General features: G+C 40.3%; 1 long non-coding RNA gene across 3 annotated transcripts in view; it reads left to right on the forward strand.

Annotated features, from left to right (window-relative positions):
• LOC148379973 (uncharacterized) overlaps positions 1 to 24,109 on the forward strand; it is a 56,059-nt gene extending 31,950 nt beyond the window's left edge. Inside the window, exons 6-7 of one of the 3 annotated variants that reach the window (XR_015854986.1) lie at positions 67 to 161; positions 24,058 to 24,109. This is a non-coding gene — a long non-coding RNA (uncharacterized LOC148379973). Of the gene's footprint in view, positions 1 to 66; positions 162 to 228; positions 282 to 6,311; positions 6,847 to 24,057 lie in introns of those variants that run through there. The other 2 variants (XR_015854987.1, XR_015854988.1) reach the window with 2 other exon arrangements.
• Positions 24,110 to 24,908: the final 799 nt, after the last annotated feature.

A 24,908-nucleotide genomic window follows, 5' to 3' on the forward strand; every position in this document is an offset into this window, starting at 1 on the left:
GTTCTCCACCGGGACATTCGGAATGAGAGGGTTCCCCGCTCGATTCTAATTTCTTCTCTTTTTCAGAATTGATCTTTCTACACCTTGAAGACAGACGGTGAGGGCAAGAGGAGGACTGATATGGAAATGGACATTGATCTCGGGAACAACAAAAATAAAAGGTAGGGATGTCTTCTCTTGACACAATAACACAATGTTGGGATCACAGAGGCGAGATGTGTTTATCAGGTTGAATTGTGTCGCTCCTCCATGCAACACCTGTTTCTTCCAACATTATCATCCGCTCAAAGACCGTCATGAGAAAATGAAAGGGAATTATGGAACGCTCCTTATTTGGGATGGCTGACAGTTGTCTTGCCAGCTGTTTAGGCCTTCTGTGCGAGAAGCCCCCCAAAAAGCCCGCGGCAGTGTTTTTAGAAGCATGGTGCTTAGTATTTGGATTTATTTTGTGGTGGGAGAAATGACGGAATTTGGCTCCGCCTCTTGTGATTGGTGGAAAAAAAATGTGAGTGATTTGTTGTTTTTCTGATCTGCAAACATTTGAGTGAACCCAAAGCTGATGAAACCTTCGTGGTGATGCAACTGAGCTGCCAGATTTCTGCTCTCTAGTTTTTACTTTGAAGCCTTCGTTGAAGCAATGGGCCTCCTTGGTTTTGGCAGCCACCTGCAATGTTCTCCTCTGGCAACGTCAGAGTGGATTTTTTTTAAAAAAAATTGAAGGGCAAAGCAACACAAGGCAAATATTTTTTAAAAAATATGAAATAATGATAATAAGATGGATTTCTGTCCCACCTTGACCCTCCCTGACTTTTCCTCCCCCCTCAGCCTTTCACATCCAACCAAACCCGCATTCTTAACTCCAGCGTGATTATTTGCAGTCTTGCCTGGTGTCTATTTTATCTCTGCCCCTCCTCATTTCCTCCTTCCCTATGAGGGAGGGAGTGCGAGGGGGTCAAGAGGTAGGGGAGGAAGGATGGAGAAAAGGTCAGGTGCTTAAGATGGAAGTGGGAGGGAAAATGAGAGAACCAAAACAGACAGAAAATCCCCTCCGCTGTGTGTGTGTGTGTGTGTGTCCTTAACCTCAATGTGGTTCTCCGTGGGCTATGGAAGCCCCCTGAAAGTTCTTCATTTGTGCTTGCTGTGTGATATTTTTCTCGTTTTCATACTGTAAGTTCAGTAACCTTTCCATTCCCGCCTATAAATATTTACGAAGACTTGCATCACTGATATCATTGATAATTGAAGTGCCCTTCAACAAGTACATTTATTTTACATGACTGATTGATTTCTTAGACACCATGCAAAAAACTCCTTTGGTCTCTAAATATATCGCAGAAAACTAAATATTATTCTCGTATATTTACGATACGTCAATGTGGTGATTCAAATTTATAGCTTGTTTTAAAATCGGAAGAAATAAAAGATGCCGTTTGTCTATTGTATCCCACGGCCACTAATATTCTGGGAAGTCTTTTAGGAGGAGAAGAAGTCCAGACAGCCTGTCCAGTCTTGTCCATTGAAAGCCATTATGACTTTAAGATGAGGCAATAAACGCAAACTCCAGACAGGACCATTACTGGAGGCCCCTTGTCTGTTTGTCAGACAGTCCATCTGTCTCGAATGCGTTCCCACCAGAGGCTTGAACAATTATTCCGATTCTTATAATCGTATATTTCATCCTTTCCTCAAGTGAGACCTCTCGGGTGACCCGCTAATTATTTTCCGATCCATAAAATCCATTGCAGCAATTTGCCTCATGCTGCCATAATGACTTGACATTTGGAATCAAACAAATTAGTGTTTTTTTTGTTTTTTTTTATGGCATTTGGGAAAGAAGAGGATCTCACTACTTGTTTGGCTTTTTATGACTCCTATAAAATACGGCCGACTTTTTCTCCCCTCCATCTTTTTCATCGACGTGACTCAGCTGTGCAGCAGCCTTCCCGCCATCAGCTTTTATGATATTAAGCTGCCATCAATTAGATCTCGTTTGATCTCCCTACCCCGCCGCCCGAGCTGGCGAAGCCGCGCGCCGTTGGCGATAGCGGCGGGGCGTGGCGCGGCTCTCAGCGACTCCCTAATTATGGCGCTAATTAGGCCTAATCCTGGCCTTCAAAATGAGCTGCTCAGTGAACCAGGTGTGCCAGACACCAGGGTCTCATTTATTCGCGCGTTGGCTCGTTCTCAATGTCATTCGAGATGATCTATTGTCCTCTATGACATTGTGTGTAAATATCTAATAACGGAAAAAAAATGATCGGAATTTCTGATGGCCACTCCGAATCGCGAGGCAGATGTGCTGCCTATTAAAAACAAACTATTCATTTTTTTTTTTTAAATCAGAACAGGTAAAAAAAAAAAGGGTGGACATAGAAGCAGCTAGGAGTGAAAAAAAAGACATCAAGAAAACCCTTAAAGAAAGTCACTGGAGGCAAAGTGGGTGTAGAACAGAATGACTCGTAAGCCTTGCAGCGGAAGAAACGACATACGAAAACAACAACACAACTCGTATAATGATATGGCAAGCGACAGCTGGGTAAGGAAGCGAGGCGTTAATTGGCTGACACGGGAAGGTATGGCGGACAACAAATGCAAATACACGGTAAATTGAATCCAGACTGACACACAATCGGTTGTTTTTAAATATATGTTATTTTTTTAACTGTAAAACTCATTATTATTGTCCTGAGTGTTGTTGTTAGTCACCTAAATGTTGAACAGAGGCTGTGATTTACCGAAGTCAAATTCCTTGTTTGGCACGCTCAAACATGGCGAATAAAAAACTCTTGAATCTTTCACGGGCCACATTGTAGTCATAGCTTCTTTCCGAGGGCCATTATGACCCAAAAAAATGTATGAGCATCTCATGTTGTATTCAGTAAAAGCTACAAAACAAACTGACAAATAATTTGTTTTCAAATCAGACGAGTAAAAACTGGTCAAATAAAAAAAAAGATATTAAAAGTGAAGACAATTTACAATTCCAGTAATGAAACACAATTTGTCTTTGCGGGCCACATAAAATGACGTGGCGGGCCGTATCTGGCCCCCGGGCCTTGAGTTTGACCCCTGTGGTCCACATGCAGCCTCTGCTTTCAAAAACTAGCACAACTGCGTCTTTGTTGCTGCCGTGACAAGAAATAAAGCCGTGTGCACCGAGGATTTTTTATTTTTTATAAAAGTGGTGCTGAGTGCCGGGTGAGATACTGACGGCGTAAGCAATAGAGTGGGTCAACAACTGTCAGGGGTCACGAGAGGGTCAAGAATGGGAAGTAAGGATTAAAGTAAAATTTGATGCTCGGCCGAACCCTCAGGTACGAAGGCGGCGAAAAAATGATTCACCTTGAAATAACTCCCAAATGGATTTGTACAGTGTACTCCTGTGGAAGTGTGTTCTTTGAGGACAGGCTGTATGATTTCCGACCTATTTTTCCGCTCCAATGGACGACTGACCAGTCAAGGATGATCGGACTGTGCTGTTAATTGTGCTTTTTTTTCGCAGATGTTGAATTTAGAATTCACAGATATCACGAATTGAATGATGCAGGCAGCATATACTGTGCACAGATGGTTTAATGTATATGTGACTTGATCATTCGCATTTTATTCAATTTACAATAGGAGAGGAAAGCAGTGTTGACAGATGGGAAGCTCATTCTGCCAAAAAGACAAAACTATTTGCATGCACGATCAACGTTTATAGATTTCAAAAGTCAACAATTGATCGTTCAGTTCAAATGAGGCACATTTGAGCTAAAATGGCTGAAAATCCTGAAAAAAAAATCGCTTATTGAAAATGAGTTGCACCAAACTATGAAGAGAAGTGTAAACTAAATGTGGGAGGTGAAATAAAATGGAAAAAAAATAAATCCAGATGGAGAATTTGGGTTACTGTTAATGACGTGTGGGAGGTATTGTGTATTATGACCAAAAAAAAAAAAGTCGAAGAGAATAAACACAATAAAGCTACAGAAGTAGCGGATTCATTACATGGACCAAAGTCTGGTCGGACTAAATAAGAAGCGAGGCCATGTGATTTCTTGAGGGAGCCATGTTGTTGGGAATGAAGACAAGCAGCTCAGAGAAGATGGGTCAGAGTGATTAGCAGTAAGAGGCGAGCAGGAGGTGAACGCAGAGAGGAGGGCTTACAGGAATCCCTTGACCTTGCCAGGTAGCCATTAGAACAAAACTAATTACCAGCCCAACGACCTCAGAGATAGAAGTCAGTGGCCTGGCATCGTGGTCCAGCCATCTTGGCATGCAAGCATCCTCGCTTCCCTGATCCATCCAAGTCCCAATTCGGATGATATATGGATGTATGGGAGCTAAGGGATATACACTGACACCTTCAAAAGATCCTTTACTGGACCTTCATCTCTCTTTTAATACTCTGTTTATATTCCTTGGCACGGTGTCTTCATATATAGCAAACCATGAGAAATGGGAAATTTGAGTTTTTTGTTTCAAAACAATTTGAGAGCTTTGGGGAAAGTCAGAGAGTCTCACGCACATGCATGGACGAATGAATGTCGGTTCAATACTTCACATTTATCCTCCAACTTTGAACTGGAGGAGAAAGTCTTTAATCTGTGTGGCGCCTTTCATCAAGTAGTCTCTAAAGACCGTCTAAAGATCTCCGCCGGGAACTCGAATCCATTAGCTGGGAGATGCCTTTGCCCTGCAGCTGACTTTGCTCTGGAGCTAGTTTGGACATCATCATTAACATATCATCATTATTGAGCTTTCAAAAAGTGGGATTGCAAGAGGTGTAAGAATTTAGCGGATAATAATAACGATAGTTAGATTAGGATTGTTGTAACGAGCTTGCTCGGTGTTGTGTGAGAGCTAAGATGCCTTTAACGAACAAGCGGGGTAATTGGAATATAATGTGACTAATTAAAAGTTAATTTATACGCTGCTTCCGTTGTGTTGCATCTCATGTTGCCTCTTTAACTGAGCAATTAAATGATAACGCCGTAATCCAAGGTTAACTTTTCATGCTTATGAGTAAATAAGAATAACTCAACTATAACATGAGGAAAAAATAAATGCTGTGATTTTTTTTTATTTTTGGATAGTTTATTATATGGCTTTTACAATCCATTCAGTATCTTGACAAATTAAAAAAAATCATCCCATAAAACACTTAGCTCATATAATACTACTATAAGACGCATAGCATGCCTTGCGGTGTCCATTTTTTTTTTTTTTCTTTCCCCGGGAGCTGAATGACAAATGTTGAGTCTCATCCAGGGACTCCGACTCATTAAAACATATTGCTGGCCCTGTCATGGCCGACCCAGAGGCATTAAGCCTTTGGCCCACTTTGGATATGCATACTTAAAGGAATCATGATTCATCTGGCGACATCTCACTAATCTTAATTACACTCTTGTTTGGACTTTCTGCATCAATTTATTCCTGCTTGGACGGCAAAGAGGCAGAGATACCATCTGATCGTTTTCATCATACCTTTGCTTCGACTGCGCTAACCGCTAATGCTACCCCTTTAGGGTATCCATTGCAAGCTAATTCCCAGTCTTTAAATATTTGTTGCCTTGTCCTTTTGAGTTAATTGGCCAAAGGCTTGTGACTAATTAGTTTGCAGTGAACGGAGGAACTACGGAGGCTTTTGTGGATGTGCTGCAGCAGCTTGATGCGGGTTGTGCATGATTTACTTCGAGGTAACCACAATGAATTATTGTGCATCATGGCACATCCCGTTTTAAATTAGCCGATGCAGATGCACGGAAAATTCTACTGTCATTTAAAGAATCGACCACCATTGGGTTTATTTGGCTTCAGAGTTTTTATGCCTGCAAAAAAGAATTGTTGGAGCTCGTAAAAAAGTCAGAAGCACTGTTTACCATGTGGCCGTTTTCATTTGTTATTAAAAACGAGGGCAGAGGGGAGTGGCGTGAGCTGAGCATTGAGCTTCTCATAATGAGAAGAGCGCATCATCATCACCTCACCTCACATCACTTCCCCTCAGCCACCTGAGGCGACAACACTCATGCAAAGTTTGGAAACGCCATCTGTTCCGCTGCCCGGTATCGGCGCTCTGTTGTGGTTCCAGCTCCGCCTTCAAGCAGAGTTGCACACAAACACACATTTCATAATCCATTTTATTGATAGGTGTCGCATGTCTTTTCGGTGAACTTGTTTTACCTCCGAAAAAGCAATACGAATTTATCACACCGATAACGATCGACTTCTACTCATTGATTTATTTGACCTGATCCGACCATACCGGAGCAAAGTGGCCAAGCGGTGGCGACAATTACATTTTTTTTTCTTCCAAAATTTGACAGCATGTTGAAAAGTCAGCATAAGTTGAAGGACGCCGTGATCCTATTGACAATCTCCGATCGGAGGATACAGCGAGGGGGATAATGGCCGATTCATCTCATCTTTGAAGTGCTCTTCATTGGCTTCATGTGAAGAATGATCAAAGTGGAATTGAGGAAAGTGGGAAAGATGGCCACTTCCATTCGACCGGGTCATAGTTCCTCTTTATTTCCATTTACGGCCTGTCACTCAAGACTTAATTTCCTGCACCCCTGTTTACTCACCTCATCCTCTTTTTGACACAAAAAATTCTACCCGAGATTTTTACAATGCTAAATGACCTTGCGTGCCAACGAGAAGTATTACACAGCTGCTCCCTGCCAAGTTGGCACGCACCACTCACATTTTGATTTTAATTTCTGGTTGAGATGCTGCCGGGCATGGAGTGCCAAAATCCTGCCAACCGCCCACATTTCCCCAATTAGCTTCAATCACAAATAAAATGTGCCCTTAAAAAGTAACCTTGTATTTTATCTCAATCTACATCGACACGCTTGCCTGTATTTGTAAGATGAGAAATAAGCTTGGATTGTCATTAAGGTCCATGTAATATTTCCTGAGAAATTAATAACTAGGATGATTGGACCTGAAATGTCAACGCATTAATTCAACATATTAAATGGTAGTCACTTCCTTGCGGCTGCTCTGCACTACTAAAAATTCAAATTTCCATTTAAGAGAAAAAAAGGGAAAAAAAAATCGCCATATTATTATCAGGAGATTTTTTTGCTTCATGGTAAATCGTGACATTATGAGATTAGAATCATGACGGTATTGTATTTCATCGTCCCGAGTGAAAAAATAATTAAAAGGAAATTTCAATGCTGTGCTAGGATTTTTTTGTGTGCTTTGATAAGTGAGAGAACAATCTGGACCTCAAAGTAAAAGCGGAGGAAAGCATCAAGGTTGCACAAGATTCTAAATGACAGCAAGCGTACACGGAAAAGTGAATTAAACTCATTAACGAGGTAGTCTTGGAAATAAACAAAAAGGGCGACAGGTGCCGGGAGCTGGAGAATACAAACCAAACATGCATTCTAATAAATACTCCGAGAAGGGAAGCGAGGGACTGGAGGCCACTTGAGAAAGGAAGAAAAAGCAGTGGCAGGAGCAGATAGCGACTTGGAGGAGGGCAAGGACGGGCACAACGGAATTTCTTCCTGTACGACTTGAGTGATAATGAGATGGCAGGATGAGGAAAGAGCTCACTTTTTTTTTTGCCTGGTTGAGATACAAACTATGCCAACTCCTTCGGGGCCAAAACACACTTATCTTGACGTAAACAAACCAATTGGTGGAGAGATGGCTTGGTGTATACACTATGTGTCATTTGATGTCTCTTGCCACCCGCCCCCCCCCCCACCCCCGCCTCGTCTCCTGTCATGTTTTGTCTCAGCCAGTGGCGGGCCAGTTGCGTACGTTAATAGCGCGGCTCTATTTAGCTGACAGCTCCTGAAAGAGCAAGAGATGACTGACGGCCATACGAGGAGTTGACAGCACATAAAGGTCACATTAGCTCCATCATGCTCAATAGAGGAAAAGGATGGAAAGGAAAGTGAGGAAAAATAAAATGGGTGAGAGCAAGGCAGTGTAGAGGAGAAGATTGCTAGCGAAAGGCAAACATTGGAGGAAATGTCACAAAGGCTGAGAGGATCAGGGAGGGGACAAACGGAAAAGGCCAAAATGAACCGTGTTAAATTCATTTGGAAGCTAAGTGGCCGATTGGACATTTATCTGAATATTACCGTATTTTCCAGACTATAAGGCACACCAGACTATAAGGCGCACCTTCAATGAATGGCCCATTTTAAAACTTTGTCCTTATATAAGGCGCACTGGACTATAAGGCGCACCATTAATGCATCATGTCAGATTTTTAATCCAAATCATTCTCCATTTGATCTTTTTTATTTCAACTTCAAACACAGCAAATGACTTTATAATCACAAAATAATGATCCATAGTCTTTTTGATTCATGATTCATAGTCTTCAGCGGGCCACTTATGATTAATATCATGACACAATGCTTTGGGACAGTTTAAATTTAGGAATTTGGTCCATATATAAGGTGCACTGTCGGCTTTTGAGAAGATTTTAGGTTTTTAGGTGCGCCTTATAGTCCGGAAAATACGGTAAACGTGTGCTAACATCACACGTAAATAGTCATTGTACACCAGTGTTGCCATGATTACCTTAAAAAAAAACTTGTCAAACTTACCTTGCTCAGTTTATATATTTCCTTTTTTCAAAGACATTCCTAAAGCCATCTAGTCCAATTTTACCTCCCGGTGTTCCTTATTCAACACCATCCTCGCTATCCTCCGTGACTTGGCCCATATATTAACGATATCATACATACATACATATTGCATGGTGTATAACGGCAGCCTTTCCTTCCGATGCTCCCCCTGCAACCACATCTTGACATTTCAGGATGGATACGAGAAAAACAGCAATGAGGGTTTACCACCGCTTCTCTCCTCCTGCTGCAATTTTTTTTTTTTTTTTACATCAGTCTCCCTTGTGTATTGTATGGGAAGATGATGTGTGTGCATATATTTGGAGATGAATAAATGGGTAGCGGGATGTGTTGCTGTGTCGCTCTGCAGGCAAAAAGTCTAGACTTTGCCACTGATCTGCTACATGGCTAAGCCCCGCAAGCTACATTTGTGCACGCTTTTCCAACTATTGGAACAGTGAGGGCAATTGTTTTCATTTTAGACTGAAAATATTAGGATTTGAAGTTTTGCTTGGGAATAAAAGTTTCGATCCGCTGAATGTTTTTAGTCTATAACAAAAATAACACTTTTTGTAGAATGTATTATGTTTTTCAAAACAGTCTCCAAGTCCTTTAACCTCGCTCAACTGTAAGAAGAAGTTTAACAGAAAGCAATTCTTTTTCAGTAAACAATGCGGGTCTTTGTTTACAGAAAAGAAGAGAAATAACATTTGAAGCATGTTGGTGTGAGTATCGGAGCTTTTCGCAAACACTTTGTGTCTTGGCTTGTTTCATAATGTCAGAGGCCGGATGGTTATAAACTATTTTTCTGTGTGTACACTTGTTGACCTTCATCAAGTTTTATTTATTTTTAATTCATCCGCTTTATTTTATTATACTTGATGGCTGAATGGGTCTAAATCTGTGGGCACACTCCAGACAGACAAATATTTAGACAGCTTGGAACGGATCTATTTAGACAATGACACAATTGGACGTATTTGATCAAACTAAAAAAAAAAAAAAAGATTAATGACTGGTATATATAAATATAAAAATCTCCAGATATTTCTAATGCCCTTCATCAATGGGTTGGTCCTCAATATATTTTTGTGTTTGTTAATAGAATTATGCAAAATCCAGACAACACAACTCTCTGGGGGGGGATTTAACAACTGGAAAACAGCAATGTGGTTAAGGTCGTCATGGCGATGTGAATGGACGTGCAGTCACAATAGTGTAAAACAATTTTCCTCCAGTTCTTTTTGGGTGTCTATTTACTAATCCAATTATTCCCCACTGTCCATATTTTAATAGGTAGGAGAAAAAAAAAATATTTACGCCTCATTTGGCTCAAGCACTGCCAGCTGCAACACAAACTCTGCAGTGAATGGCTTGTTAAAAATGCTGACTAATTTCAAAAGGAACGCTGAGTCGGCATAACGGTGTGCAGCTGAATCTTCCCGCTTCGGAGGTTGTCCGACCCAAAGGCTGTCTTTGTGCTTTGGCTGCTGAAACATCTGTTGAAATACAAAATAGTCAGAAAGGATTTTTGTAGAATGCACAAAAACAGAAAAAAGTACGATTCATACTTCCGAGCGGTCATCGGGCAGAATGTAAAACCGATAAAAGAAGTCGTAAAGGCAAAAAGGAGTTAAAACGGGAAAAAGACCCAAGAGGGAAGCGAGACGTTTCAATATGAAAAGCATGACGGAGAGGAAAGCCAGTGAACCTGGGGGAGGGTGGAAAAAGTCAAAATGAAAGCGGATTCATGAGGAGGGGCGGAGAAGCAAGATGAAAGGACATGAGTGGATTGGCCTCAGCACATAGAAACGAGGTTAACCCAAGTTCAGGAGTGAAAGATTCATATTTCTATAATTATCTATTTCCTTTTCACAACCGGACATATGGCCTTCCAATCTTAAGCCCCGCCCTCATGGATCTATTTCATTTTGACCTAGTTTTACGTTCTCGTTCTATTCTCCAATGTCCTCTTCACACGCCGCAAGTCTCGTTCAAGGACAACCCCCCCCCCCACAACGAGGCACGATTTCTTTACTGCGTAAAGGTTCCACTTATTGGGTCAGTAGCGTCTTGATCCGACCATCTACTGCTCCTTAAATGCTTGGAAAAAAAAAATCCTCGAAGACCGAAGGGGGTCTGTAAGATTTACCCTGTCGTCCGCCATCTTTTTACGATCACCTTCGTATATATTGACATTTCATTTTCTACTTCCTTGATCCCAATTACTCATGTCACTTAACCATCAATAAAGGTCATTTGGCGTTCATGACCTGGCTGCTCATTTTTCTTGTGAAGCCGAACGACCTGACAAAGTGAATGTCAGCCAATATTGTGCTTCACAAAAAAACATTTCTCTTACTTTGATTTTATTTTTCTAATGCATTTTAGTTGCTGCTCTCCCAGGTCAAAATAATAGGAACACTCGTCTTGAGTCTAAAAACTAAAATGGAGGAAAAAAATAAACATGCTGAGTTTTGCAGATACTTAATGATCACGCTGGAGTTCACTTTTATTTGATTAATTTCAATTTTATATTAACCGTGGGAATGACGAAGCACTTTCAAATTAAATTATCATAGAATGCCTGTGGAGAGGAATTTGTCTTTTTGTGTTATTGCGCAACACCTAACCCACTTGTGTGTAGTCATGTATTTTTATGGACATCCGAGCACGTACTACAAAGTACATGTGGGATGTTGGGACTCCAGCTTTAACTTTCACCTTTCTCCCAATGCCAGCAACATCTAATTGAAACCAATTCAGGCAATTAAAGTGAAATTGGACCAGAAGAATTTATTGAACCAGTTATCTGTAGTAATTAGGCAGCAATTGGCCTATTGTTATCTTTACAAGTCTCCCCGGTGAGGACCCGCAAAGGACTGCGTGGTTCATAAATGTCGGATTGTTGACTTTGTCCTACTTTGTATCCATTAACTGTGATATTCAGGAAAAATCAATGAAGGACAATTTGTTCAAATATTTTTTATAATCACTTAAATGCCACGTAATTGTCATCGGTGATCAATGTGTCCTAACTTGGCCTTTTCTGTCACCACGAAAATGTGCATATGTAAGTTGCAGGGTCAATTTGTAGAAACGTTGGTTCAAGTAAGCGGAACGGTCCAATTACTATTTCGGGGCTGGAGTTCTGTGTGTGTTGAAAAGTTCATTGCGACGTGTGCAACCAGGCAGGTCCGCCCCGCTTGTGTTCTCTTAAGGCGTAATGACCTTCTTATATTTTGTGTCTAGTGTTCAAATATGCAGAAACACAATGGCGGCCTAGTTTAACTCATCATAGGATGACTTTTTTTTTTTTTTACTTTAGATTCATGCAAATCACAAAAACCATTTTACGCCGGTAACTATTTTTGGAAGAAAGTTAAGTTCAGCTTGTGTGTTGTTTTTTATTATTCCTGAAAGACTCGGCCCAATTTTCCAAAATTTGCCTTCCTTCTTTATTGTAGTTATTTTGCTTATACTTATTGTAAACAGCTACGACTCATCATGTCTCTGCTTTTTCTTTTCGACACCTTTTTTGGCTCTATTAAGACCCGTTTCTCTCTTTTGACTTTCTTCCCTGAGGCTTTCGTGTCAAGAGTTTCACATCAGGATGCTCAGCGCATGCCTCCATTTCCCCCTAGCTGTACATCGCAATCCTCATGGGGGTTGGCATGGTTTAATTATTCACACTAATTTGTAGATGGAGTTGGATCCCACATACTTTCTCATCCAGACTTCAGACGACATTGCATTGACATACATTAATTTCTTATTCTTTCTATAACCACCGCCACCTATTTTTAAACCTGACCTTGCCCCCCCCTCCTTCTTCCTACACCAAAATGCAATGATTTATGACGCTGGGACTTGATTGTCCACAAAAGGAAGGTGAGTCTCCACAATGTGACCTTGTAAGCAGATTTGAGTCCCCAAAAGGCGTCACGTTACCTCGCCTGTTGAGACTACAATATTTCCAATTTGAATAGGGAACTATGACAATGCTATTTGTTCCTGTTCCTGTCCATCTATCAATCGTATTTCCCCCCCACACGTACCCCCGACACACTGATGGATGACCTCACGCAAATATGATTCAGCGAGCAGCTGGCGGAGAAGAAAAACACATGTCTGATGGCAAACAGCAACCTCCTGGCAGACATCCCACGCTTTGATATTTAAAGGAGTCTCACCTGATGCCTTTTGCTTGTGGATAAAATTGTCAAACATTTATGTGACATCAAAAAAAACCCTCACTGGATTACGCGAGGTGTACCTAATGTTGTGTCCAGCCGAGATTATATTTCGATGAAATGTCAGGAAAAAAAAACTGGTCTCACCTTTCTCCTTCAGACACTTCCATCAAACACTCTCCCCTGCCCTCACCTCTGACTCGTTCCCTCATTTCTTTATGCCAATACACCCCTCCACCACTTCTCCTCGTTCTCCTCCTTCCCTCCCTCCTCGTGACAGTTTCCATTATCATGTTTCTCACGGCTCGCCTGCTCTCCTCCTGATGGATGACCTCACGCGAATATTAATTTACTGTAGCATTAACAATATCACATCTTATTCTACACTTACTGCTCGCCCCTCCTCCCTCTACTTTCTGCTCTGCCACCCTCCATCACTGCGAACTACCCTCCAAACACCCTTCAAGCCACCTCCCTCATTTTCTTTTGTCACTTTGCTCCGACTCTTATGTCTTCATCTCCCTCTGCAACTCTTACCAAAGTTAGCCCTCAAAGTTACCTCCTGAGCAATTAGCATTTAAAAAGACAATCAAATGGCCTGCAGAGGGACTCCATTCTTCACTTGATCCCTCGTGGATTCCTTCCACTGATGTAATCCACATAAATACAAACATAAAAGCGCACAGAGGAGAATAATATTAATTTACGTGGCATTTACCATGAGCTCTGTAATACATCGGAAGGCAAATGTTGAGGTAATCTACATAATTCATGTGCCGCATCATGACACATCATGGAAATGTTGAGCTAAAGGTGCAAACATAAGAGAGCAGAGGTGGGGATACAAAAGCTGTTGACACGAGTGCAGATGGAAGCTTCAACGCGGGAAGATGCACGAGGAGATAAATGTTGATAAATGACAGGAGAACACAGGTTGCGTTGCAACGCCTTGCTGTTTATTTTCTTGCTCTCTTGAGCTGCTCTTCGGGAGTAAATCTTTTTTTGAAGATCTGTGGTTTCCCATAGGAGTCTATAAAATTAATATTTAACGCTGCCAAACCTGTAAATTAAGAAGAGATGCAAATCGGACACATTAAGTGCTTCGACGCCGATCATTATGCCGCTTTTTGTGTTCGGTAAAAGTAGTGCAATGGCGCGTAACGCCTGAAAATAACGTTTTCGACGATGGCAATTACCGATTCATCGACTTATGTGACAAGCGTGACAGTTCTAAATGCTTTATCCATAATTAATAATTGATCCTTTTCACGACTGTATTAGCAAGCAGCTTTTAAATTCCGACCATTTTACTCACCACCTCCATATTTAATTACTGATCAAAGTCTGACTGCACTTTCTTCGCTTGTCATTTTCCAGCACTTTAAAGAAAAGTTCTTGTTCAACGGAAAAAAAAAAAAAAAGACTTCTGAAGGACTTTGGCTATATCACCAAGGGCAGCGCCTGCAGTATTAATGCGGGTTGGATGCTGCATAAATGACTAGCTTTATGGATACTGAGTCACCTTAGTCTTGCATTTGACAAAGTCTCCTCCCTCCCTCTCGTTCAGCTACCGAGGACTCACTTAAGCAGTCGTGGCCGTTCGCCGCATTAATGTACCGGAACTGTAAAAGACGATTGTAATTGAATACGTGGTTCTGACACCTGACCCTAATAAGCCTCATTCTGCACAGATTTCTTCAAGTCGGTGAATTTATAAAATATGACTCTCATTTATGCTCGACGCATATTTTAAAACGTCCTTGACATCTATTGTGTTGAAGCTCTTTGAATGTACCGATACGATTTTGTAGCTGTAAGTAGTATTAAGTCATTTGTGTCGTTATACGCCATGTGAACGTTTAGTTAATTTCCCAGAAGAAACCACAGGTTGTGTGTGTCATCTTATTTCAGAAGTGTTTAGCGCCAGAGATGCCGACACAGCTCCCAGAGCAGTGAGCGTAAACGCTTCCAATCGATAAGCTCCTCAAGGCATGTCGATGCTGGATTATCGGTTTCTACCATTTCTGAGAAGAATTCTCTTCAAATCTCAATTTTGCCCGCACCGTTTCCGTGTGTATCTGAAAAAAATAATCTAAATTGGCTCCATAGTATCTTAGGTATAAAAGAAACAAAAAAACGATTGGACAGAAAACTACCGCCGATTCCAAAACGATTTGGCATTCATGTTGAGTGGAAGTTGATGAGTTGTTATCTTTGCTCAAATATTTCTGACCTTTCACAAACCTTTAGCATCAACACCAAGATGAAGCGGACCGGGAGCCCGGTTGAACGGCCTGCAATTTAACATGCTAATTCAGTTGATTGGAAGATGATAAACTTTGGGTCACAGCTGCGGTGCGCCGAAATGGACCAGAATTTTATGCTAATTCGGAATATAGAGGACGCCGAAATGATTTGAGCATATATTGAGAAAATATGAAACATTTTAAATTTGAGCTGTCAGAGGTGTCACAATGAATCGACAATTATTTCGATTAATCGTTTCAAGCCGTTTTTACCTTTGAATCGTCCAAATCGTCTGTCTGTAATTGTTCATAATTTTTATGATAACAAATTTTACTTGATTACACTTTGATCATAGTATGAGATAATAATGACCTCCATTGAATTATTCTTTTAGAGATGCTGAGGAGCATTCATGAAAAGGTTTGTAAGCTTTTTGAAAAAGGAAAAAAAAAAAAAGCTCTGATGAGGCCGCGCTTAAAATTAACACAATCCTAGTAGATTTTCTTTTATTCTCCTTCATTGTACTTGATTTTTTTTCCTTTCCATTAGATGATCCTTGAGAGTCTAATAAAGAGCGAGAGAGCGCTTCTCTTTTCAGAATCTTTATGATCAAATTTCCACTACAATCCTAATAGCCACACCAGATCATTACTTTGCTAAACCCCAGAGTGGAAAAAACGATGATTAAAGGCCTAAGTGGAATAATAGAGAGGTAGGAAGAGAGGATGTAATGCCACTTTATTTTTCTCACATCGATTGATGCCAGTGTAAATGTCTAAAATTAAATGTCTAAATTAATCTGTTTCATGATTGCGGGATGAGCTTTGCATGAGCGCCCTTCAGGCTGTCTTTTATCCTACGCCTGAAGGCGATGTGTGACGTTTAGCGTGACTGCGTATATTTGCTGGCTTCTTACCTCCTGATTTTTTTTTACATGCATTATGTGACATACAAGCCCATCTGCGAAACACCCCAGAGCTCCGTCTCGGGCCCCTTAATCATTGATCGTTCTTGCTACCATCCGAGGACAATAATTGGAGAGGATTGTGCAAGAAGGGTAATCATTGTGTTTCGGTCCAGCACATTGTTGTCTCCCTGGTGTTCACCACTGTACACTTTTGTGTGTATTTATTGTTCCGCGTCACTATCGGGAGTAATCAGCCGAGAGCTATGTGCTTGTTGACGTTCAGTGCCGTGTTGGGGCCGATATCTGATTTGTTTGCTCGGCCATTCGACAAGATTCTATCGCTACTGCAATGCGAATATTAAATTGTAATTTATAAATTTTAATGCACATAGTCATGTAATGTATTATTATGGAATTTTATATTAATTTAAATAGTGGTCATTTGCAAACAAGGGTGACAAGGAGAAAGTATAGAAGATGCAAGGAGGATAAAAAAAAGTGACAGAGGGGAAATAAATATCTGAAGTTAGCTGTTGGGTTCCCACGTAAGGCAATTTCAAGCTCAATTACAGAGCAATTGAAAGTTTAACAACTCAATGCCTTGTCTTTCAAAGCGTACGTCAAAGTGCTCTACGAAAGTAACTCTATTTGCTCGAGGGTCTTGACGATGTTTGACCTCTCATGCGCAGAAAAAAAAAAACCTCTCCAAATAACTCGACTCTTCAGACCTTGTTTGGAGATCCTTTAATTCGAAGCCATCCATTACACTCCTCGCTTGACTTCTCAAAGTATCAGCGAGCTCGTCCGACTCGTTTGAACCTGTAAGTTTATTTGTGAGTCAGAGGAGTCAAAGCGTTCCAATATTTTTCATCTCGCATGAAGCTCCCGGAATTAATGTTGTGACAGTGGCCAGGAGAGATAAATTCAACACATCTCTGCTTTGAAATATAACAATTGTGTCATGGTGTTATTAAGTTTTCTGCTGAATTAGCCTTAGGCGTGGAAATAAAAGAAGAAAGGAGCAGGTGAGACTGTACTGTCTACATTAATTATTTTTCTAATTACTAACCCCTGTAATGGTGCAGCTGATAATTAAAAAAAATATTATATGCATCAAGGTAATAAGCAATTATTATTTCAGTTGATTAATTAGGCTTTAAAGTCCAGTCTTAAATATAGTTGACATTACTCAATGACTCCAACTTTATTTATATGAATGTTGCAAAGCGTGGGCGAAAAGTCACGTCGGTCACAGTTTAGCGATGTTGTTTGCTGTGCAGCTGTCCTCGAATAGTCTCATTAATTCTGTTCGACTTTGTTTCAAAACAGTCCTTGGTCAGGTTTGTCGTTCTTAAGCTCTCGTTTGATAACGCCATAAAGAAAAACAACAAGCGCAGTGTTTCATCTTTTTGTTTTTATTTGCATCTGGCTTCCTTTTTTTTTTTTCTTTCTGGTGTAAGCTGTTAAACAAAGCAGGTTGCTTTAAAATGAACAAACAAGACATATTCCAAATGGAGAAAAACGTTTCAAACCCAGAAACCTTTTAACCGTGAAGCCAGTATTTATACATAAATTACACGTGAGAATGAACGACATGTTTATTTTAATTTACAGTGCTGGATCATTTTCTTTATAAACACGCAACATAGTGTATATCGCATTTAAATCATGCTGGGGGATAATTATTTACAACCATTTCAGAGTGTCATTAGCTTGCTAATGCTCAGTATGTGCGCCTCTTAAGGTTAATGGAAAAACACGACAAAATCTATTTTTATTCCCTTTAGTATAGCGTAATTATCCCGGGCTACATAGCTCTGGTCTGGTTCTTCCCCAACATGTCTACCAATAAATGACAAAAGTCGTTTTTTAATATGCAATCTGCTCCAGCTCCAACTTTGATTCAATTTCAATCCCAAGCAAATGCTCATTTTTAATATTTTCATTATTTTGCTTCAGCACCATCAGCGTTTTTACAGTGAGACATATCATGGTGACCTCTATTGACAGGTCTGTCTCTGTCCCTACGCCGCCATCTGATTGGCCGAAATCTAATGACATCATTAAGACGTTTTTCATCCTCTCCTTCGGGCAACGGCTCAATAACAATTTGCCTTGCCGTCTCTCCATTTGTCGAACGGCTTGATACTGTAACATCCCTCCTCTCATTTAGCTCTTCGAATAAATTTGAAATGCTGTTCAAGAAGAACAAATTAACATTAACACCAAGCGCTTGCATTCAACTGCTTGCCGCATCAATAGCAATTTCCTTGAACACAGAAAGGAAGTTAGGACTTTCTTTTTTTGCTATTAAAAATGCACACCCACACAAACCATTAGCATTGAGCCAAATACTGACTGCCGCTTAAAAGAGTTGAAAGAAATAACGCATTTCAAAGTTGGGCCATGAACCGCCACGGCTCAGCAAAATACTTTACTTCAATGACAACGACTCCTCTAAATGTTGGAATAATTAACTCTGCGTCGTCTAATATTGATCCAATAACATTTCTTATGGCGATCAAAGTAAGCAAATGTTGCTACACATGCATCATCCTCACTCTAAATATTTGGAGTATGATGAATAGGTTATTACGTAAGCTCTGTTTACTCATCTCGGTGCAACGGCGTAGGCCTAACCATTAATACTATCAATCATCTATTTATGCGCTTTCCCCATCTCGACTAGTCAAAACCACTTTCAAGAATATTTTTTTGGGCCCCACCAATATACCTCGGGAGATTACTAAAATCAAAGCAAGGCAGAATGAGACACACACACACACACCTTGCTCGCTGTGTATATGTCACAATGAAGCAATACAAAAAGGCAAACTATGCATTACAATGGCACCACAAACAACTTTTTACTTCTCTTTCGTATGTAAATAGTCTAAACTATGAATATATTCATGCTCCCCCCCCTCAAAAGTATCCATCTCATGCAGTTATAAGACACTTGCACAAATAACCCAAAGATATACAGCATCGTAAAAATAAAATTGTAAAAATTCATTCAATGATGTTACCCAGTAGCCACTACAGAATAAGATTATCCCCAAAAAGTTTCATCATTGAAGGACTAACTTGGATCTGCCAACAAATGAAGAAGGCGGGGCTTCCTAAGTACATGCCCCGCCCCTTCGAACGTAGGTTTCCTGTAATCCAGCTAAATTAAATGTATCTCCTCCCTGGTGGAGGTAACAAACAGCCTTGTGGAGGTAACGACCTATGAAATGAATCACCACGCATCCAATAGGCATTTCCTAGCATCATCAAACCTCCCCCCGTTTTCTGTCCAATCCAATAAACCTCAGTCGTGCTGAATAAATCATCACTTTTAAATGGCTCTATTTAAAAAGCAACTGTGCTCATTTAAAATTGGTGTCAGAATAAATTCAGTGCTGACTGTGTACTTTTGCAGCCAGCCTGCTCCTATTTGTCCTGCCGTCATGCCAGTGAAAGCTCCCATGGTGCCATCGGTGGGGAGGAGACTGCAGCTTGCTCAAACTGATATTCCCAACATGATGAAGGTCTCCTCAGGTCATCTTTTTCATGAAACACTATGTCATTTCGCATTACATTTTTCTACAGCTGTCACATTCATGGAGGAACAGCTGGCAGGCACCACGCTGTACTCCAGGAAGAATTTAAAGCAGGGATTAAGTAGCTGGCATTCACTCATTATTTCATATATGTACTTTTTCACACTCTACTTTTCCTCCTCGGTTAGAATGATGTAAAGTATTTCACATTTGTTAGCTGAAACCATACTACGAAATGCTTTTATTGAATTTCCAGGGGCGGCGCTATGGGGTGGCCAGGGGTGGTCACAGCCACCCCTGCCTAACACATGAACAGACCAAGACGGGCAGTAAATACACTTTATAAAACCTTCATATCGACCAAAAAAAACAAAAACAAAACAGTCATGACTCACCCAAAGCATTTAGTTCATGCTGCTCGGCCTAATAAAGGCAATGAGTCATTCTAACCAAAATGCAATTATTTTGATTGCCCTTTGCGGGAGATCTGCGCTATTCATGAAGGTTACTGACAACTTCCATTACTGTATAAAATTTCACATGGATATTTTCAGCTCTTAGTCTCAACAGGAGGGCTTTCTTTGTAATAATGTCCACTTTGTGCTGTCGGACATAACTTATAATTTATGATTGCTCACTTTGATATTTTTTGGCATGATTAAAAACTGTGGCAAGGTAGTTAGGAAAATAGTTTTCAACAAAAATGTGAATTGGTGAAAAATAGGCCAAGGCAAAACTTTTCTAAAACATATTTTTAATTCGCACGACTGACTCGTGATAACATTGCCAAAGTGTGTTTTAGCTTTTTCCCTAATTAAAAAAATAAAATCAACCATACAGTATGTAGCAGCTGGATATATACCAAGATGTAATTTGCCCCTGATCCAAATTAGCATTGTTCTTCATTTCAGAAGGTCAGAGATCTACCGATGGTCATTGGAGTCATCTGATAATTGAAGAGTGCTTTTCTTCCCCAAGCGTGGGGTTCATATAACATAAAAAAAAAAAAATCCCAGCAGCGTTGAATAATGAGCATACGTTTACATCTGCATAATTGATGACACAGTGGACCTCTTACAATTGGGCTATGCTCTCTGACCATCTATTAACCTGCCAGATAAAGAAATTAAATTAAACATTCTAGACATCACCAAATTTCTAAGCCAAGTGTAATTAAAGATAGAAGTTTTTATCTTGGCAAATGAGAAGTCGAACTTCTCATTGACTGTAGCTTGACATAAAAAAAAAAAAATACCGCAGACAAGTTAGCAAACTTTTTTCCTTTTGCATTTTAATGACGCTTCTGATATTTGTCACACCTTCTCATCTGCTGTGAAACTAAGTGAAAGGAAGACGAGTGAGCTCCACATCTGTTCAGGAGGTAGTGAGTAAACAAACCTCTGGCAAATTGATCGCAGAATCGCTGCAATTATCCCATAATAAGTCATCTGTTGCTTTTTACCACCACCGTTTTGGTGCTAAAATATTTGTGTGCTAATATCACGCATTGGCAATAATCTAACAATTTTCCCTTCTCATATATGACGCGATTAATTTTTCATGTGAGCAGACGGAATATGCTTACACATCAGGAAGTGCATCGCCTTCGGAGGCGGCATTATGAGTCATGTGCTTCCGTCGGAAAAGGAGTTTTAAATTCAACCTTGCAAGATCTTTCATCATAAATGAGCCTTCCAGTGATGGACACGGATAGAAATAATATTGCAAATCAAACACGAGAACCCAGCCGATGATTTTCCCGCATCTTTTCGGGCTCCTTTTGTGTGCCTCTAACGAGGTAGCCAGGTAATACATAACAATAAGTCAATAAGTGCCAAGGTTTCTATTTCTGTCAATGTTGATGATGATTTATGCATTATTAATGACAGACTTTCTCTGTTTGCCGTGACAGCGAGCTGACAAGGCATCAATCCGTGCTTCCTTACTTCCTGCCACGCCGCACAAAAGAAAACCCGACACAGATGCCAGATGATCGATATTCGGAATAAATTGTTCTTCCGCTTTTGCACAATGGGGGAGAAAGAGAGGATAGTGTGCACACTGTTAGTCGGCTTGTGTGTGTGTGTTGTGCCTAACTAGTGTTACAAAGGTCAAAGCAGTTGACATGTCAACATTGGGCAGGCAGGGGAGCAGTGAGCAAATCCCCCTGTGGTGAAACCTTTAAGTGTCATTAGCTTCTTTTGTTGTAGACACCACCTGCCTAGCTGCCATTCAGCATCTTACAGGGAAATATTATATATATATTTTGAAATTCCAAAAAGATTGAGTCTTCCAGGTCCAGTTTTTAACTCCAATTGTTTTTATATCAAAACGTATTGATTTCTGAGGAAAAGTCAAGATGGAAGCCGTTGTCAAATGTCATTGGTTAACGGACCTTGACATGTTTTTACTGAACAGACATCCAGGTCATGGAAAGCCACAGGGTAAATCTTTTCTGGTTCTTTTACCTTTTAGAAGAAAAGACTCTTCCTGGTCTGGATCTTGAAGTATGTCCGTCCATCCTCCCATCCAATTTTTAGAAATTTTTGGGAATGTTTGTGGCAGATAGAAAACCTGCACAAGGACGCTGAGAACATTGACGACCCCCACCAAGAATTACTCTACCTTTGATGATCATATTCGACATCTGGAATAATTCCCAAGACAAACATAACGGAGAGCTTTGCAAGATACAAAGCTGCCTCGGCGGAATTTCCATGTTGTGATGGGTACGCACATCAAGATATTCTACCTCACCTCCCTGTCACCTTTTTCTCTAATAAGCACAAAACATCTGAGAATTTTTACTGCCTCGTAGCGTAATCCTGGCAATTATCCATAACGTGCCGACTGACATCATGAAAGTGATGCTGATGAAAGGAATCATTGGAATTAATATCATAATTTTTTTATTTCAGTTGTCTGATATATTTTGGAAATTTAATCACTTCAGTATCAGGCCCAGCGCAGCTGCTCGATTTATTGAGATACAATCCAGGTGCTTTATTAATTATGCAGTGGCATAAAACCACATTACCTCATCCATGATGTCATCAAAATTTCCGAAATGTTGCAGTGCGCTTTTACCGCACGGCAAACCTTTACTGTACGCTTCAGCGAAAATAATTTCCCTCATAAAAACCTAAATTATGACACAGGCCTGAAATTAAAAAAAAAAATGTTGGACATGCTAGTATTGGAATTTGATTTGTGCTGCTGCAAAGCAGAGTGAATTATGAATTATGTCGAGTGAATAAGAAGTGTATGAAATGGATTGCGAGCAAGTGTGTGTCGTGTTGTTCGAAATGTAAACGCGAGGGTATATTTTAAAATGCAGCACATGCTTTTCTTTATTTCTCTTCTATCAGCCGACATAGACTTGTCCTCTTCACTTTACTGTGTATTTATGAAACTGGTTATCAGATCTGAGACAGCCTTCTTATCATATTGCATGTCTCCGGGGCGTGAGTGGCTCTGCTTCAACTTTCCCAAACTAAATGATTGAAACGGAACAGAAACTTTTTTTTTTTCTGCCGCCTCTCAAGACTTCATGCCCGCCGAATGAACCCCAAATGCTCAAATCCCATTTCTGCAGTGTGTTGAGATGGGGGTAAAAAAAAAAAAAAGGGAGGGGGGGTATGCTCACTTGTCTTGAAGATAAGAAATAAGCTCATATAGCTCAAAGTCTCACTGGATGTGCTTTCAATAACGTGCATAAACGCATATAAATATATTAACTGCAACACAGGGCGAGACATTTATTTAAAGGGGGGGAATCGGAATTTTTTTATGCTCCGCCGGATGACACCCTAAGGGGTCATGAATGACACGCTGATTTATATCATTTTTTTAAAAAATATTGGTGCGCTCCGTGTGATACTTAAAGACGACATCTGTGAGCTGTCATGCATTTCGTGCGGGAGCAGGCAGAATTGCCAGATGTCCCCTTCCCCCTCTTTCATTCAGTCTGGAGGCTTATGTTAAATGAACACCTTCCTATAGGCTTCTATACTGTATATATATTATTCATGAACACAATATTGTTATTTTTTTGTGGCCTGTTTTCCTCCTCCGATATTACCTACAGCATGCAATAGTCTCCTCTTTTGACGCCTCATCTACAATTTAGCGGGGCTAAACTTCAGGCTCCTCGTAAGTGGCGCCATCAATAATATATTCCATTCCTGTTTGGTATTGGATGGAGATGCTGTTGACAATTTTAAGATGTTTGCATGACAAGGATGGGATTCTAGTTTGAGCTTGGACATCTCCGTGACATAACATAAAGCCAATAATGCTTACCGCATCGATTTAAAACTAAACTGAACCCCTAACAGCAATATTTTTTGTATTGTCAAATATTCAGAGTTATGTGAATATGTTGTCACCGGCACGACAGGTGAACACTTTTCCGGGCTTATGGAAAAAAATATAGGCTGTAAGCAAGAACAAAGTCAGCATTTATTGAAATGAAGCGAAGATCCTTGTCTCAAGGTGTCAATTTATGTCGCTGTATTTTCATTTATTGTGACTGACAACACTAACTCGGCTTTTCCTCTCTCCGCGACCTTCTCTAGCTTTCTCGAGAATAACAATCGGAGGAATTATTGGAAAGAAATGTCGACGGCTTCATTCAGGTATGTCATCTTTGAATTTAAAAAGAAAAAAACTTTTTCTATAGTTTGTGTTATATTTGAGGTCTTTCAAGGTTAGATTTTACGAGCCAAAATTTGCTTTTGAGTCTATCTATTCCTGGGGTCGAATTAATTATCTTGTTTTTTTTGCGTTGACTTTGACTCACTTGGTGTGGAACACTGTCACCTTTTTTATTTTTTTATTTCGAAGAATCTAACCCTTTTGCTCATTGGATCCACGTGGGTGTGTCTGAGCTAAAGACCTGTCTGCGCCCCAGACACACGAAGCAATTTCATTAGGATAGTTGGTTCCCAAGAGGGAGACATGTGAATAATTACCAATTAGACTGTTGTCAAGAGCCAGGGCGCCGTAACGCTGTGGCAACCACGGAAAGTTCGTGTGTGGGCCTTTCCGCTGTCTTGTTTGACAAGAGCATAAATGTAAGTCTGGCCAGTATGTTGTGTGGATGTTAAATATGGAACAATTGCATTAGGTGAGGCTGAAACTTTTTTTTTTTTTGCAAAAACTAGCTGGATGCTAACATGTAATGGAAATATCCATTGACAGGCTAATGTACGTATTTTGCTGAATGCTAACACGTCGATTGATAGACAGGGTGACGAGACAATACAAAATAAATATTTTATTTTATTCTTTGACATAAAATGCCTTACTGCTTTTGTTTACTTGATGCATTTTTAAAGAGGCTTCTTGCAGTGAAAGACGTATTGACATCCCATTGAGAGAGCTGAGTGTTTTCAAATCAAGTCTAGTGGATGACCTTGAATTTCTG

The sequence above is a fragment of the Syngnathus floridae genome, chromosome 21 (genome assembly GCF_059516105.1).
Source record: "Syngnathus floridae isolate MCC-2025c chromosome 21, RoL_Sflo_1.0, whole genome shotgun sequence".
NCBI classification, from domain to species: Eukaryota; Metazoa; Chordata; class Actinopteri; order Syngnathiformes; family Syngnathidae; genus Syngnathus; species Syngnathus floridae.